This window comes from Alosa pseudoharengus, unplaced genomic scaffold (assembly GCF_046254945.1).
Source record: "Alosa pseudoharengus isolate Yale_2024_CS ecotype anadromous, Long Island Sound unplaced genomic scaffold, YU_APseudo_1.1 YU_APseudo_1.1_scf_6, whole genome shotgun sequence".
Taxonomy (NCBI): Eukaryota; Metazoa; Chordata; class Actinopteri; order Clupeiformes; family Clupeidae; genus Alosa; species Alosa pseudoharengus.
In genome coordinates this window covers 12,682,015-12,691,872 of record NW_027468848.1, presented here as the reverse complement: position 1 = coordinate 12,691,872, position 9,858 = coordinate 12,682,015, and the positions used below count along the sequence as shown (strand labels likewise).

The following is a 9,858-nucleotide window of genomic DNA, read 5'->3' as shown; positions in this document are numbered from 1 at the left end:
CAAAGGTGAGACAGTGCTGACACAAGCACATGATAATGACAAATATTTCGGTGGGGAAGGGCTCGTCCGGGATTTGAACCCGGGACCTCTCGCACCCTAAGCGAGAATCATACCCCTAGACCAACGAGCCTTGAATGGCTATGAATTTAGTTGAAATAAACAACAACATAATTTTCTAGATCACTGACGAGAGTTGAAAATTAACACATTTCAATGAAATGCACCTATAACGCCTGCGGGCTCGTCCTGGATTTTGACCCGGGACCTCTCGCACCCAAAGCGATAATCATTCCCCTAGAACAACAAGCCCCAATGTGATGGCTACGGGGGAAAAAATAAACATCCAACTGAGGCTAAATCTCCACAGCACAAAGGCGTTAGACAGTGAGGCCGACAAAGAATTGGTGAGGAAGCACAAAAGGGCTCGTCCGGGATTTGAACCCGGGACCTCTCGCACCCAAAGCGAGAATCATACCCCTAGACCAACGAGGCGCTGAGTGCTCTCCTGTGTCTTATTTGGTCAGGACCCCTTGCAGGCCTGAGCAAGTAAAAAATCTGGTTCAAAATTGGCTCTTTTCCTTCAATGCTAACAAAAAAGTTTCGTCTTTGTTTGTTTCGTTAGCGTCGATTCTTGCAGTGAAGTCTGGCGTTTCTTTCGGAAAGAAGGGCTCGTCCGGGAGTTGAACCCGGGACCTCTCGCACCCGAAGCGAGAATCATACCCCTAGACCAACGAGCCTGGGCCAAGGGTACCTTTTATTCGGTGCCTTTCTTCACACAAATATTTAGAGTGGTCTGCAGGGAAGACCAATATTTCAGCTTGGTTCCACTGCGCATCAACATTTCCTAAAGTAAGTCCTGGGTAACAAACTGCAGCAGTTCACCGGTGGCAGCTAGCAGCAAAAGTTGCAGAGTTTCACAGAACAGAGGGCTCGTCCGGGATTTGAAACCGGGACCTCTCGCACCCTAAGCGAGAATCATACCCCTAGACCAACGAGCCACGCTGCACAAAAGCTTTTGTCGAGCGTTTTGTGCAGCAATATTTAGCTGAAAGGAAAGGCAGGTCGGGTGGTGTTGAGTTGCAGAAAAGCTGCCGGCTACATGCTGTACAGCAAAGGAGAGACAGTGCTGACACAAACACATGATACTGACAGAAAGTTGCGTGGGAAAGGGCTCTTCCGGGATTTGAACCCGGGAGCTCTCGCACCCTAAGCGAGAATCATACCCCTAGACCAACGAGCCACGCTGCTCAAAAGCTTATGTCGAGCCTTCTGTGCAGCAATATTTATCTGAAAGGAAAGGGAGGTGTGGTGGTGTTTAGTTGCAGAAAAGCTGCCAGCTATATGCTGTACAGCAAAGGTGAGACAGTGCTGACACAAGCACATGATAATGACAAATATTTCGGTGGGGAAGGGCTCGTCCGGGATTTGAACCCGGGACCTCTCGCACCCTAAGCGAGAATCATACCCCTAGACCAACGAGCCTTGAATGGCTATGAATTTAGTTGAAATAAACAACAACATAATTTTCTAGATCACTGACGAGAGTTGAAAATTAACACATTTCAATGAAATGCACCTATAACGCCTGCGGGCTCGTCCTGGATTTTGACCCGGGACCTCTCGCACCCAAAGCGATAATCATTCCCCTAGAACAACAAGCCCCAATGTGATGGCTACGGGGGAAAAAATAAACATCCAACTGAGGCTAAATCTCCACAGCACAAAGGCGTTAGACAGTGAGGCCGACAAAGAATTGGTGAGGAAGCACAAAAGGGCTCGTCCGGGATTTGAACCCGGGACCTCTCGCACCCAAAGCGAGAATCATACCCCTAGACCAACGAGCCGCTGAGTGCTCTCCTGGGTCTTATTTGGTCAGGACCCCTTGCAGGCCTGAGCAAGTAAAAAATCTGGTTCAAAATTGGCTCTTTTCCTTCAATGCTAACAAAAAAGTTTCGTCTTTGTTTGTTTCGTTAGCGTCGATTCTTGCAGTGAAGTCTGGCGTTTCTTTCGGAAAGAAGGGCTCGTCCGGGAGTTGAACCCGGGACCTCTCGCACCCTAAGCGAGAATCATACCCCTAGACCAACGAGCCACGCTGCACAAACGCTTTTGTCGAGCGTTTTGTGCAGCAATATTTAGCTGAAAGGAAAGGCAGGTCGGGTGATGTTGAGTTGCAGAAAAGCTGCCGGCTACATGCTGTACAGCAAAGGAGAGACAGTGCTGACACAAACACATGATACTGACAGAAAGTTGCGTGGGAAAGGGCTCTTCCGGGATTTGAACCCGGGACCTCTCGCACCCAAAGCGATAATCATTCCCCTAGAACAACAAGCCCCAATGTGATGGCTACGGGGGAAAAAATAAACATCCAACTGAGGCTAAATCTCCACAGCACAAAGGCGTTAGACAGTGAGGCCGACAAAGAATTGGTGAGGAAGCACAAAAGGGCTCGTCCGGGATTTGAACCCGGGACCTCTCGCACCCAAAGCGAGAATCATACCCCTAGACCAACGAGCGGCTGAGTGCTCTCCTGGGTCTTATTTGGTCAGGACCCCTTGCAGGCCTGAGCAAGTAAAAAATCTGGTTCAAAATTGGCTCTTTTCCTTCAATGCTAACAAAAAAGTTTCGTCTTTGTTTGTTTCGTTAGGGACCTCTCGCACCCTAAGCGAGAATCATACCCCTAGACCAACGAGCCTTGACTGGCTATGAATTTAGTTGAAATAAACAACAACATAATTTTCTAGATCACTGACGAGAGTTGAAAATTAACACATTTCAATGAAATGCACCTATAACGCCTGCGGGCTCGTCCTGGATTTTGACCCGGGACCTCTCGCACCCAAAGCGATAATCATTCCCCTAGAACAACAAGCCCCAATGTGATGGCTACGGGGGAAAAAATAAACATCCAACTGAGGCTAAATCTCCACAGCACAAAGGCGTTAGACAGTGAGGCCGACAAAGAATTGGTGAGGAAGCACAAAAGGGCTCGTCCGGGATTTGAACCCGGGACCTCTCGCACCCAAAGCGAGAATCATACCCCTAGACCAACGAGTCGCTGAGTGCTCTCCTGGGTCTTATTTGGTCAGGACCCCTTGCAGGCCTGAGCAAGTAAAAAATCTGGTTCAAAATTGGCTCTTTTCCTTCAATGCTAACAAAAAAGTTTCGTCTTTGTTTGTTTCGTTAGCGTCAATTCTTGCAGTGAAGTCTGGCGTTTCTTTCGGAAAGAAGGGCTCGTCCGGGAGTTGAAACCGGGACCTCTCGCACCCTAAGCGAGAATCATACCCCTAGACCAACGAGCCTGGGCCAAGGGTACCTTTTATTCGGTGCCTTTCTTCACACAAATATTTAGAGTGGTCTGCAGGGAAGACCAATATTTCAGCTTGGTTTCACTGCGCATCAAGATTTCCTAAAGTAAGTCCTGGGTAACAAACTGCAGCAGTTCACCGGTGGCAGCTAGCAGCAAAAGTTGCAGAGTTTCACAGAACAGAGGGCTCGTCCGGGATTTGAAACCGGGACCTCTCGCACCCTAAGCGAGAATCATACCCCTAGACCAACGAGCCACGCTGCACAAACGCTTTTGTCGAGCGTTTTGTGCAGCAATATTTAGCTGAAAGGAAAGGCAGGTCGGGTGGTGTTGAGTTGCAGAAAAGCTGCCGGCTACATGCTGTACAGCAAAGGAGAGACAGTGCTGACACAAACACATGATACTGACAGAAAGTTGCGTGGGAAAGGGCTCTTCCGGGATTTGAACCCGGGACCTCTCGCACCCTAAGCGAGAATCATACCCCTAGACCAACGAGCCACGCTGCTCAAAAGCTTATGTCGAGCCTTCTGTGCAGCAATATTTATCTGAAAGGAAAGGGAGGTGTGGTGGTGTTTAGTTGCAGAAAAGCTGCCGGCTATATGCTGTACAGCAAAGGTGAGACAGTGCTGACACAAGCACATGATAATGACAAATATTTCGGTGGGGAAGGGCTCGTCCGGGATTTGAACCCGGGACCTCTCGCACCCTAAGCGAGAATCATACCCCTAGACCAACGAGCCTTGACTGGCTATGAATTTAGTTGAAATAAACAACAACATAATTTTCTAGATCACTGACGAGAGTTGAAAATTAACACATTTCAATGAAATGCACCTATAACGCCTGCGGGCTCGTCCTGGATTTTGACCCGGGACCTCTCGCACCCAAAGCGATAATCATTCCCCTAGAACAACAAGCCCCAATGTGATGGCTACGGGGGAAAAAATAAACATCCAACTGAGGCTAAATCTCCACAGCACAAAGGCGTTAGACAGTGAGGCCGACAAAGAATTGGTGAGGAAGCACAAAAGGGCTCGTCCGGGATTTGAACCCGGGACCTCTCGCACCCAAAGCGAGAATCATACCCCTAGACCAACGAGGCGCTGAGTGCTCTCCTGTGTCTTATTTGGTCAGGACCCCTTGCAGGCCTGAGCAAGTAAAAAATCTGGTTCAAAATTGGCTCTTTTCCTTCAATGCTAACAAAAAAGTTTCGTCTTTGTTTGTTTCGTTAGCGTCGATTCTTGCAGTGAAGTCTGGCGTTTCTTTCGGAAAGAAGGGCTCGTCCGGGAGTTGAACCCGGGACCTCTCGCACCCGAAGCGAGAATCATACCCCTAGACCAACGAGCCTGGGCCAAGGGTACCTTTTATTTGGTGCCTTTCTTCACACAAATATTTAGAGTGGTCTGCAGGGAAGACCAATATTTCAGCTTGGTTCCACTGCGCATCAACATTTCCTAAAGTAAGTCCTGGGTAACAAACTGCAGCAGTTCACCGGTGGCAGCTAGCAGCAAAAGTTGCAGAGTTTCACAGAACAGAGGGCTCGTCCGGGATTTGAAACCGGGACCTCTCGCACCCTAAGCGAGAATCATACCCCTAGACCAACGAGCCACGCTGCACAAACGCTTTTGTCGAGCGTTTTGTGCAGCAATATTTAGCTGAAAGGAAAGGCAGGTCGGGTGGTGTTGAGTTGCAGAAAAGCTGCCGGCTACATGCTGTACAGCAAAGGAGAGACAGTGCTGACACAAACACATGATACTGACAGAAAGTTGCGTGGGAAAGGGCTCTTCCGGGATTTGAACCCGGGACCTCTCGCACCCTAAGCGAGAATCATACCCCTAGACCAACGAGCCACGCTGCTCAAAAGCTTATGTCGAGCCTTCTGTGCAGCAATATTTATCTGAAAGGAAAGGGAGGTGTGGTGGTGTTTAGTTGCAGAAAAGCTGCCGGCTATATGCTGTACAGCAAAGGTGAGACAGTGCTGACACAAGCACATGATAATGACAAATATTTCGGTGGGGAAGGGCTCGTCCGGGATTTGAACCAGGGACCTCTCGCACCCTAAGCGAGAATCATACCCCTAGACCAACGAGCCTTGACTGGCTATGAATTTAGTTGAAAAAAACAACAACATAATTTTCTAGATCACTGACGAGAGTTGAAAATTAACACATTTCAATGAAATGCACCTATAACGCCTGCGGGCTCGTCCTGGATTTTGACCCGGGACCTCTCGCACCCAAAGCGATAATCATTCCCCTAGAACAACAAGCCCCAATGTGATGGCTACGGGGGAAAAAATAAACATCCAACTGAGGCTAAATCTCCACAGCACAAAGGCGTTAGACAGTGAGGCCGACAAAGAATTGGTGAGGAAGCACAAAAGCGCTCGTCCGGGATTTGAACCCGGGACCTCTCGCACCCAAAGCGAGAATCATACCCCTAGACCAACGAGACGCTGAGTGCTCTCCTGGGTCTTATTTGGTCAGGACCCCTTGCAGGCCTGAGCAAGTAAAAAATCTGGTTCAAAATTGGCTCTTTTCCTTCAATGCTAACAAAAAAGTTTCGTCTTTGTTTGTTTCGTTAGCGTCGATTCTTGCAGTGAAGTCTGGCGTTTCTTTCGGAAAGAAGGGCTCGTCCGGGAGTTGAACCCGGGACCTCTCGCACCCGAAGCGAGAATCATACCCCTAGACCAACGAGCCTGGGCCAAGGGTACCTTTTATTCGGTGCCTTTCTTCACACAAATATTTAGAGTGGTCTGCAGGGAAGACCAATATTTCAGCTTGGTTCCACTGCGCATCAACATTTCCTAAAGTAAGTCCTGGGTAACAAACTGCAGCAGTTCACCGGTGGCAGCTAGCAGCAAAAGTTGCAGAGTTTCACAGAACAGATGGCTCGTCCGGAATTTGAACCCGGGCCCTCTCGCACCCTAAGCGAGAATCATACCCCTAGACCAACGAGCCACGCTGCACAAACGCTGTTGTCGAGCGTTTTGTGCAGCAATATTTAGCTGAAAGGAAAGGCAGGTCGGGTGGTGTTGAGTTGCAGAAAAGCTGCCGGCTACATGCTGTACAGCAAAGGAGAGACAGTGCTGACACAAACACATGATACTGACAGAAAGTTGCGTGGGAAAGGGCTCTTCCGGGATTTGAACCCGGGATCAATCATACCCCTAGACCAACGAGCCACGCTGTTCAAAAGCTTATGTCGAGCCTTCTGTGCAGCAATATTTATCTGAAAGGAAAGGGAGGTGTGGTGGTGTTTAGTTGCAGAAAAGCTGCCGGCTATATGCTGTACAGCAAAGGTGAGACAGTGCTGACACAAGCACATGATAATGACAAATATTTCAGTGGGGAAGGGCTCGTCCGGGATTTGAACCCGGGACCTCTCGCACCCTAAGCGAGAATCATACCCCTAGACCAACGAGCCTTGACTGGCTATGAATTTAGTTGAAAAAAACAACAACATAATTTTCTAGATCACTGACGAGAGTTGAAAATTAACACATTTCAATGAAATGCACCTATAACGCCTGCGGGCTCGTCCTGGATTTTGACCCGGGACCTCTCGCACCCAAAGCGATAATCATTCCCCTAGAACAACAAGCCCCAATGTGATGGCTACGGGGGAAAAAATAAACATCCAACTGAGGCTAAATCTCCACAGAACAAAGGCGTTAGACAGTGAGGCCGACAAAGAATTGGTGAGGAAGCACAAAAGGGCTCGTCTGGGATTTGAACCCGGGACCTCTCGGACCCAAAGCGAGAATCATACCCCTAGACCAACGAGCCGCTGAGTGCTCTCCTGGGTCTTATTTGGTCAGGACCCCTTGCAGGCCTGAGCAAGTAAAAAATCTGGTTCAAAATTGGCTCTTTTCCTTCAATGCTAACAAAAAAGTTTCGTCTTTGTTTGTTTCGTTAGCGTCGATTCTTGCAGTGAAGTCTGGCGTTTCTTTCGGAAAGAAGGGCTCGTCCGGGAGTTGAACCCGGGACCTCTCGCACCCGAAGCGAGAATCATACCCCTAGACCAACGAGCCTGGGCCAAGGGTACCTTTTATTTGGTGCCTTTCTTCACACAAATATTTAGAGTGGTCTGCAGGGAAGACCAATATTTCAGCTTGGTTCCACTGCGCATCAACATTTCCTAAAGTAAGTCCTGGGTAACAAACTGCAGCAGTTCACCGGTGGCAGCTAGCAGCAAAAGTTGCAGAGTTTCACAGAACAGAGGGCTCGTCCGGGATTTGAAACCGGGACCTCTCGCACCCTAAGCGAGAATCATACCCCTAGACCAACGAGCCACGCTGCACAAACGCTTTTGTCGAGCGTTTTGTGCAGCAATATTTAGCTGAAAGGAAAGGCAGGTCGGGTGGTGTTGAGTTGCAGAAAAGCTGCCGGCTACATGCTGTACAGCAAAGGAGAGACAGTGCTGACACAAACACATGATACTGACAGAAAGTTGCGTGGGAAAGGGCTCTTCCGGGATTTGAACCCGGGACCTCTCGCACCCTAAGCGAGAATCATACCCCTAGACCAACGAGCCACGCTGCTCAAAAGCTTATGTCGAGCCTTCTGTGCAGCAATATTTATCTGAAAGGAAAGGGAGGTGTGGTGGTGTTTAGTTGCAGAAAAGCTGCCGGCTATATGCTGTACAGCAAAGGTGAGACAGTGCTGACACAAGCACATGATAATGACAAATATTTCGGTGGGGAAGGGCTCGTCCGGGATTTGAACCAGGGACCTCTCGCACCCTAAGCGAGAATCATACCCCTAGACCAACGAGCCTTGACTGGCTATGAATTTAGTTGAAAAAAACAACAACATAATTTTCTAGATCACTGACGAGAGTTGAAAATTAACACATTTCAATGAAATGCACCTATAACGCCTGCGGGCTCGTCCTGGATTTTGACCCGGGACCTCTCGCACCCAAAGCGATAATCATTCCCCTAGAACAACAAGCCCCAATGTGATGGCTACGGGGGAAAAAATAAACATCCAACTGAGGCTAAATCTCCACAGCACAAAGGCGTTAGACAGTGAGGCCGACAAAGAATTGGTGAGGAAGCACAAAAGCGCTCGTCCGGGATTTGAACCCGGGACCTCTCGCACCCAAAGCGAGAATCATACCCCTAGACCAACGAGACGCTGAGTGCTCTCCTGGGTCTTATTTGGTCAGGACCCCTTGCAGGCCTGAGCAAGTAAAAAATCTGGTTCAAAATTGGCTCTTTTCCTTCAATGCTAACAAAAAAGTTTCGTCTTTGTTTGTTTCGTTAGCGTCGATTCTTGCAGTGAAGTCTGGCGTTTCTTTCGGAAAGAAGGGCTCGTCCGGGAGTTGAACCCGGGACCTCTCGCACCCGAAGCGAGAATCATACCCCTAGACCAACGAGCCTGGGCCAAGGGTACCTTTTATTCGGTGCCTTTCTTCACACAAATATTTAGAGTGGTCTGCAGGGAAGACCAATATTTCAGCTTGGTTCCACTGCGCATCAACATTTCCTAAAGTAAGTCCTGGGTAACAAACTGCAGCAGTTCACCGGTGGCAGCTAGCAGCAAAAGTTGCAGAGTTTCACAGAACAGAGGGCTCGTCCGGAATTTGAACCCGGGCCCTCTCGCACCCTAAGCGAGAATCATACCCCTAGACCAACGAGCCACGCTGCACAAACGCTGTTGTCGAGCGTTTTGTGCAGCAATATTTAGCTGAAAGGAAAGGCAGGTCGGGTGGTGTTGAGTTGCAGAAAAGCTGCCGGCTACATGCTGTACAGCAAAGGAGAGACAGTGCTGACACAAACACATGATACTGACAGAAAGTTGCGTGGGAAAGGGCTCTTCCGGGATTTGAACCCGGGATCTCTCGCACCCTAAGCGAGAATCATACCCCTAGACCAACGAGCCACGCTGTTCAAAAGCTTATGTCGAGCCTTCTGTGCAGCAATATTTATCTGAAAGGAAAGGGAGGTGTGGTGGTGTTTAGTTGCAGAAAAGCTGCCGGCTATATGCTGTACAGCAAAGGTGAGACAGTGCTGACACAAGCACATGATAATGACAAATATTTCGGTGGGGAAGGGCTCGTCCGGGATTTGAACCCGGGACCTCTCGCACCCTAAGCGAGAATCATACCCCTAGACCAACGAGCCTTGACTGGCTATGAATTTAGTTGAAAAAAACAACAACATAATTTTCTAGATCACTGACGAGAGTTGAAAATTAACACATTTCAATGAAATGCACCTATAACGCCTGCGGGCTCGTCCTGGATTTTGACCCGGGACCTCTCGCACCCAAAGCGATAATCATTCCCCTAGAACAACAAGCCCCAATGTGATGGCTACGGGGGAAAAAATAAACATCCAACTGAGGCTAAATCTCCACAGAACAAAGGCGTTAGACAGTGAGGCCGACAAAGAATTGGTGAGGAAGCACAAAAGGGCTCGTCTGGGATTTGAACCCGGGACCTCTCGGACCCAAAGCGAGAATCATACCCCTAGACCAACGAGCCGCTGAGTGCTCTCCTGGGTCTTATTTGGTCAGGACCCCTTGCAGGCCTGAGCAAGTAAAAAA

At 49.0% G+C, this 9,858-nt stretch overlaps 31 non-coding genes across 31 annotated transcripts; all 31 read right to left on the bottom strand.

Annotated features, from left to right (window-relative positions):
- Nucleotides 1-58: 58 nt before the first annotated feature.
- On the bottom strand, nucleotides 59-130 carry trnap-agg (transfer RNA proline (anticodon AGG)). Its single transcript has one exon. It is a non-coding gene; the product is annotated as a tRNA-Pro (tRNA).
- A 290-nt stretch (nucleotides 131-420) lies between these two features.
- trnap-ugg (transfer RNA proline (anticodon UGG)) lies at nucleotides 421-492 on the bottom strand. Its single transcript has one exon. It is a non-coding gene; the product is annotated as a tRNA-Pro (tRNA).
- Nucleotides 493-665: 173 nt separating this feature from the next.
- Nucleotides 666-737, bottom strand: trnap-cgg (transfer RNA proline (anticodon CGG)). Its single transcript has one exon. It is a non-coding gene; the product is annotated as a tRNA-Pro (tRNA).
- A 189-nt stretch (nucleotides 738-926) lies between these two features.
- trnap-agg (transfer RNA proline (anticodon AGG)) lies at nucleotides 927-998 on the bottom strand. The gene has a single exon. It is a non-coding gene; the product is annotated as a tRNA-Pro (tRNA).
- A 412-nt stretch (nucleotides 999-1,410) lies between these two features.
- On the bottom strand, nucleotides 1,411-1,482 carry trnap-agg (transfer RNA proline (anticodon AGG)). The gene has a single exon. It is a non-coding gene; the product is annotated as a tRNA-Pro (tRNA).
- Nucleotides 1,483-1,772: 290 nt separating this feature from the next.
- trnap-ugg (transfer RNA proline (anticodon UGG)) lies at nucleotides 1,773-1,844 on the bottom strand. Its single transcript has one exon. It is a non-coding gene; the product is annotated as a tRNA-Pro (tRNA).
- A 173-nt stretch (nucleotides 1,845-2,017) lies between these two features.
- Nucleotides 2,018-2,089, bottom strand: trnap-agg (transfer RNA proline (anticodon AGG)). The gene has a single exon. It is a non-coding gene; the product is annotated as a tRNA-Pro (tRNA).
- A 353-nt stretch (nucleotides 2,090-2,442) lies between these two features.
- Nucleotides 2,443-2,514, bottom strand: trnap-ugg (transfer RNA proline (anticodon UGG)). The gene has a single exon. It is a non-coding gene; the product is annotated as a tRNA-Pro (tRNA).
- A 468-nt stretch (nucleotides 2,515-2,982) lies between these two features.
- On the bottom strand, nucleotides 2,983-3,054 carry trnap-ugg (transfer RNA proline (anticodon UGG)). Its single transcript has one exon. It is a non-coding gene; the product is annotated as a tRNA-Pro (tRNA).
- A 173-nt stretch (nucleotides 3,055-3,227) lies between these two features.
- trnap-agg (transfer RNA proline (anticodon AGG)) lies at nucleotides 3,228-3,299 on the bottom strand. The gene has a single exon. It is a non-coding gene; the product is annotated as a tRNA-Pro (tRNA).
- A 189-nt stretch (nucleotides 3,300-3,488) lies between these two features.
- On the bottom strand, nucleotides 3,489-3,560 carry trnap-agg (transfer RNA proline (anticodon AGG)). Its single transcript has one exon. It is a non-coding gene; the product is annotated as a tRNA-Pro (tRNA).
- A 170-nt stretch (nucleotides 3,561-3,730) lies between these two features.
- trnap-agg (transfer RNA proline (anticodon AGG)) lies at nucleotides 3,731-3,802 on the bottom strand. The gene has a single exon. It is a non-coding gene; the product is annotated as a tRNA-Pro (tRNA).
- A 170-nt stretch (nucleotides 3,803-3,972) lies between these two features.
- On the bottom strand, nucleotides 3,973-4,044 carry trnap-agg (transfer RNA proline (anticodon AGG)). The gene has a single exon. It is a non-coding gene; the product is annotated as a tRNA-Pro (tRNA).
- A 290-nt stretch (nucleotides 4,045-4,334) lies between these two features.
- Nucleotides 4,335-4,406, bottom strand: trnap-ugg (transfer RNA proline (anticodon UGG)). The gene has a single exon. It is a non-coding gene; the product is annotated as a tRNA-Pro (tRNA).
- Nucleotides 4,407-4,579: 173 nt separating this feature from the next.
- Nucleotides 4,580-4,651, bottom strand: trnap-cgg (transfer RNA proline (anticodon CGG)). The gene has a single exon. It is a non-coding gene; the product is annotated as a tRNA-Pro (tRNA).
- Nucleotides 4,652-4,840: 189 nt separating this feature from the next.
- On the bottom strand, nucleotides 4,841-4,912 carry trnap-agg (transfer RNA proline (anticodon AGG)). The gene has a single exon. It is a non-coding gene; the product is annotated as a tRNA-Pro (tRNA).
- Nucleotides 4,913-5,082: 170 nt separating this feature from the next.
- trnap-agg (transfer RNA proline (anticodon AGG)) lies at nucleotides 5,083-5,154 on the bottom strand. The gene has a single exon. It is a non-coding gene; the product is annotated as a tRNA-Pro (tRNA).
- A 170-nt stretch (nucleotides 5,155-5,324) lies between these two features.
- On the bottom strand, nucleotides 5,325-5,396 carry trnap-agg (transfer RNA proline (anticodon AGG)). Its single transcript has one exon. It is a non-coding gene; the product is annotated as a tRNA-Pro (tRNA).
- A 289-nt stretch (nucleotides 5,397-5,685) lies between these two features.
- trnap-ugg (transfer RNA proline (anticodon UGG)) lies at nucleotides 5,686-5,758 on the bottom strand. Its single transcript has one exon. It is a non-coding gene; the product is annotated as a tRNA-Pro (tRNA).
- A 173-nt stretch (nucleotides 5,759-5,931) lies between these two features.
- Nucleotides 5,932-6,003, bottom strand: trnap-cgg (transfer RNA proline (anticodon CGG)). The gene has a single exon. It is a non-coding gene; the product is annotated as a tRNA-Pro (tRNA).
- Nucleotides 6,004-6,192: 189 nt separating this feature from the next.
- On the bottom strand, nucleotides 6,193-6,264 carry trnap-agg (transfer RNA proline (anticodon AGG)). Its single transcript has one exon. It is a non-coding gene; the product is annotated as a tRNA-Pro (tRNA).
- Nucleotides 6,265-6,658: 394 nt separating this feature from the next.
- On the bottom strand, nucleotides 6,659-6,730 carry trnap-agg (transfer RNA proline (anticodon AGG)). The gene has a single exon. It is a non-coding gene; the product is annotated as a tRNA-Pro (tRNA).
- Nucleotides 6,731-7,265: 535 nt separating this feature from the next.
- On the bottom strand, nucleotides 7,266-7,337 carry trnap-cgg (transfer RNA proline (anticodon CGG)). The gene has a single exon. It is a non-coding gene; the product is annotated as a tRNA-Pro (tRNA).
- Nucleotides 7,338-7,526: 189 nt separating this feature from the next.
- On the bottom strand, nucleotides 7,527-7,598 carry trnap-agg (transfer RNA proline (anticodon AGG)). Its single transcript has one exon. It is a non-coding gene; the product is annotated as a tRNA-Pro (tRNA).
- Nucleotides 7,599-7,768: 170 nt separating this feature from the next.
- Nucleotides 7,769-7,840, bottom strand: trnap-agg (transfer RNA proline (anticodon AGG)). The gene has a single exon. It is a non-coding gene; the product is annotated as a tRNA-Pro (tRNA).
- A 170-nt stretch (nucleotides 7,841-8,010) lies between these two features.
- On the bottom strand, nucleotides 8,011-8,082 carry trnap-agg (transfer RNA proline (anticodon AGG)). Its single transcript has one exon. It is a non-coding gene; the product is annotated as a tRNA-Pro (tRNA).
- A 289-nt stretch (nucleotides 8,083-8,371) lies between these two features.
- trnap-ugg (transfer RNA proline (anticodon UGG)) lies at nucleotides 8,372-8,444 on the bottom strand. Its single transcript has one exon. It is a non-coding gene; the product is annotated as a tRNA-Pro (tRNA).
- Nucleotides 8,445-8,617: 173 nt separating this feature from the next.
- On the bottom strand, nucleotides 8,618-8,689 carry trnap-cgg (transfer RNA proline (anticodon CGG)). The gene has a single exon. It is a non-coding gene; the product is annotated as a tRNA-Pro (tRNA).
- A 189-nt stretch (nucleotides 8,690-8,878) lies between these two features.
- Nucleotides 8,879-8,950, bottom strand: trnap-agg (transfer RNA proline (anticodon AGG)). Its single transcript has one exon. It is a non-coding gene; the product is annotated as a tRNA-Pro (tRNA).
- A 170-nt stretch (nucleotides 8,951-9,120) lies between these two features.
- trnap-agg (transfer RNA proline (anticodon AGG)) lies at nucleotides 9,121-9,192 on the bottom strand. The gene has a single exon. It is a non-coding gene; the product is annotated as a tRNA-Pro (tRNA).
- A 170-nt stretch (nucleotides 9,193-9,362) lies between these two features.
- On the bottom strand, nucleotides 9,363-9,434 carry trnap-agg (transfer RNA proline (anticodon AGG)). The gene has a single exon. It is a non-coding gene; the product is annotated as a tRNA-Pro (tRNA).
- Between the last annotated feature and the right edge of the window lie 424 nt (nucleotides 9,435-9,858).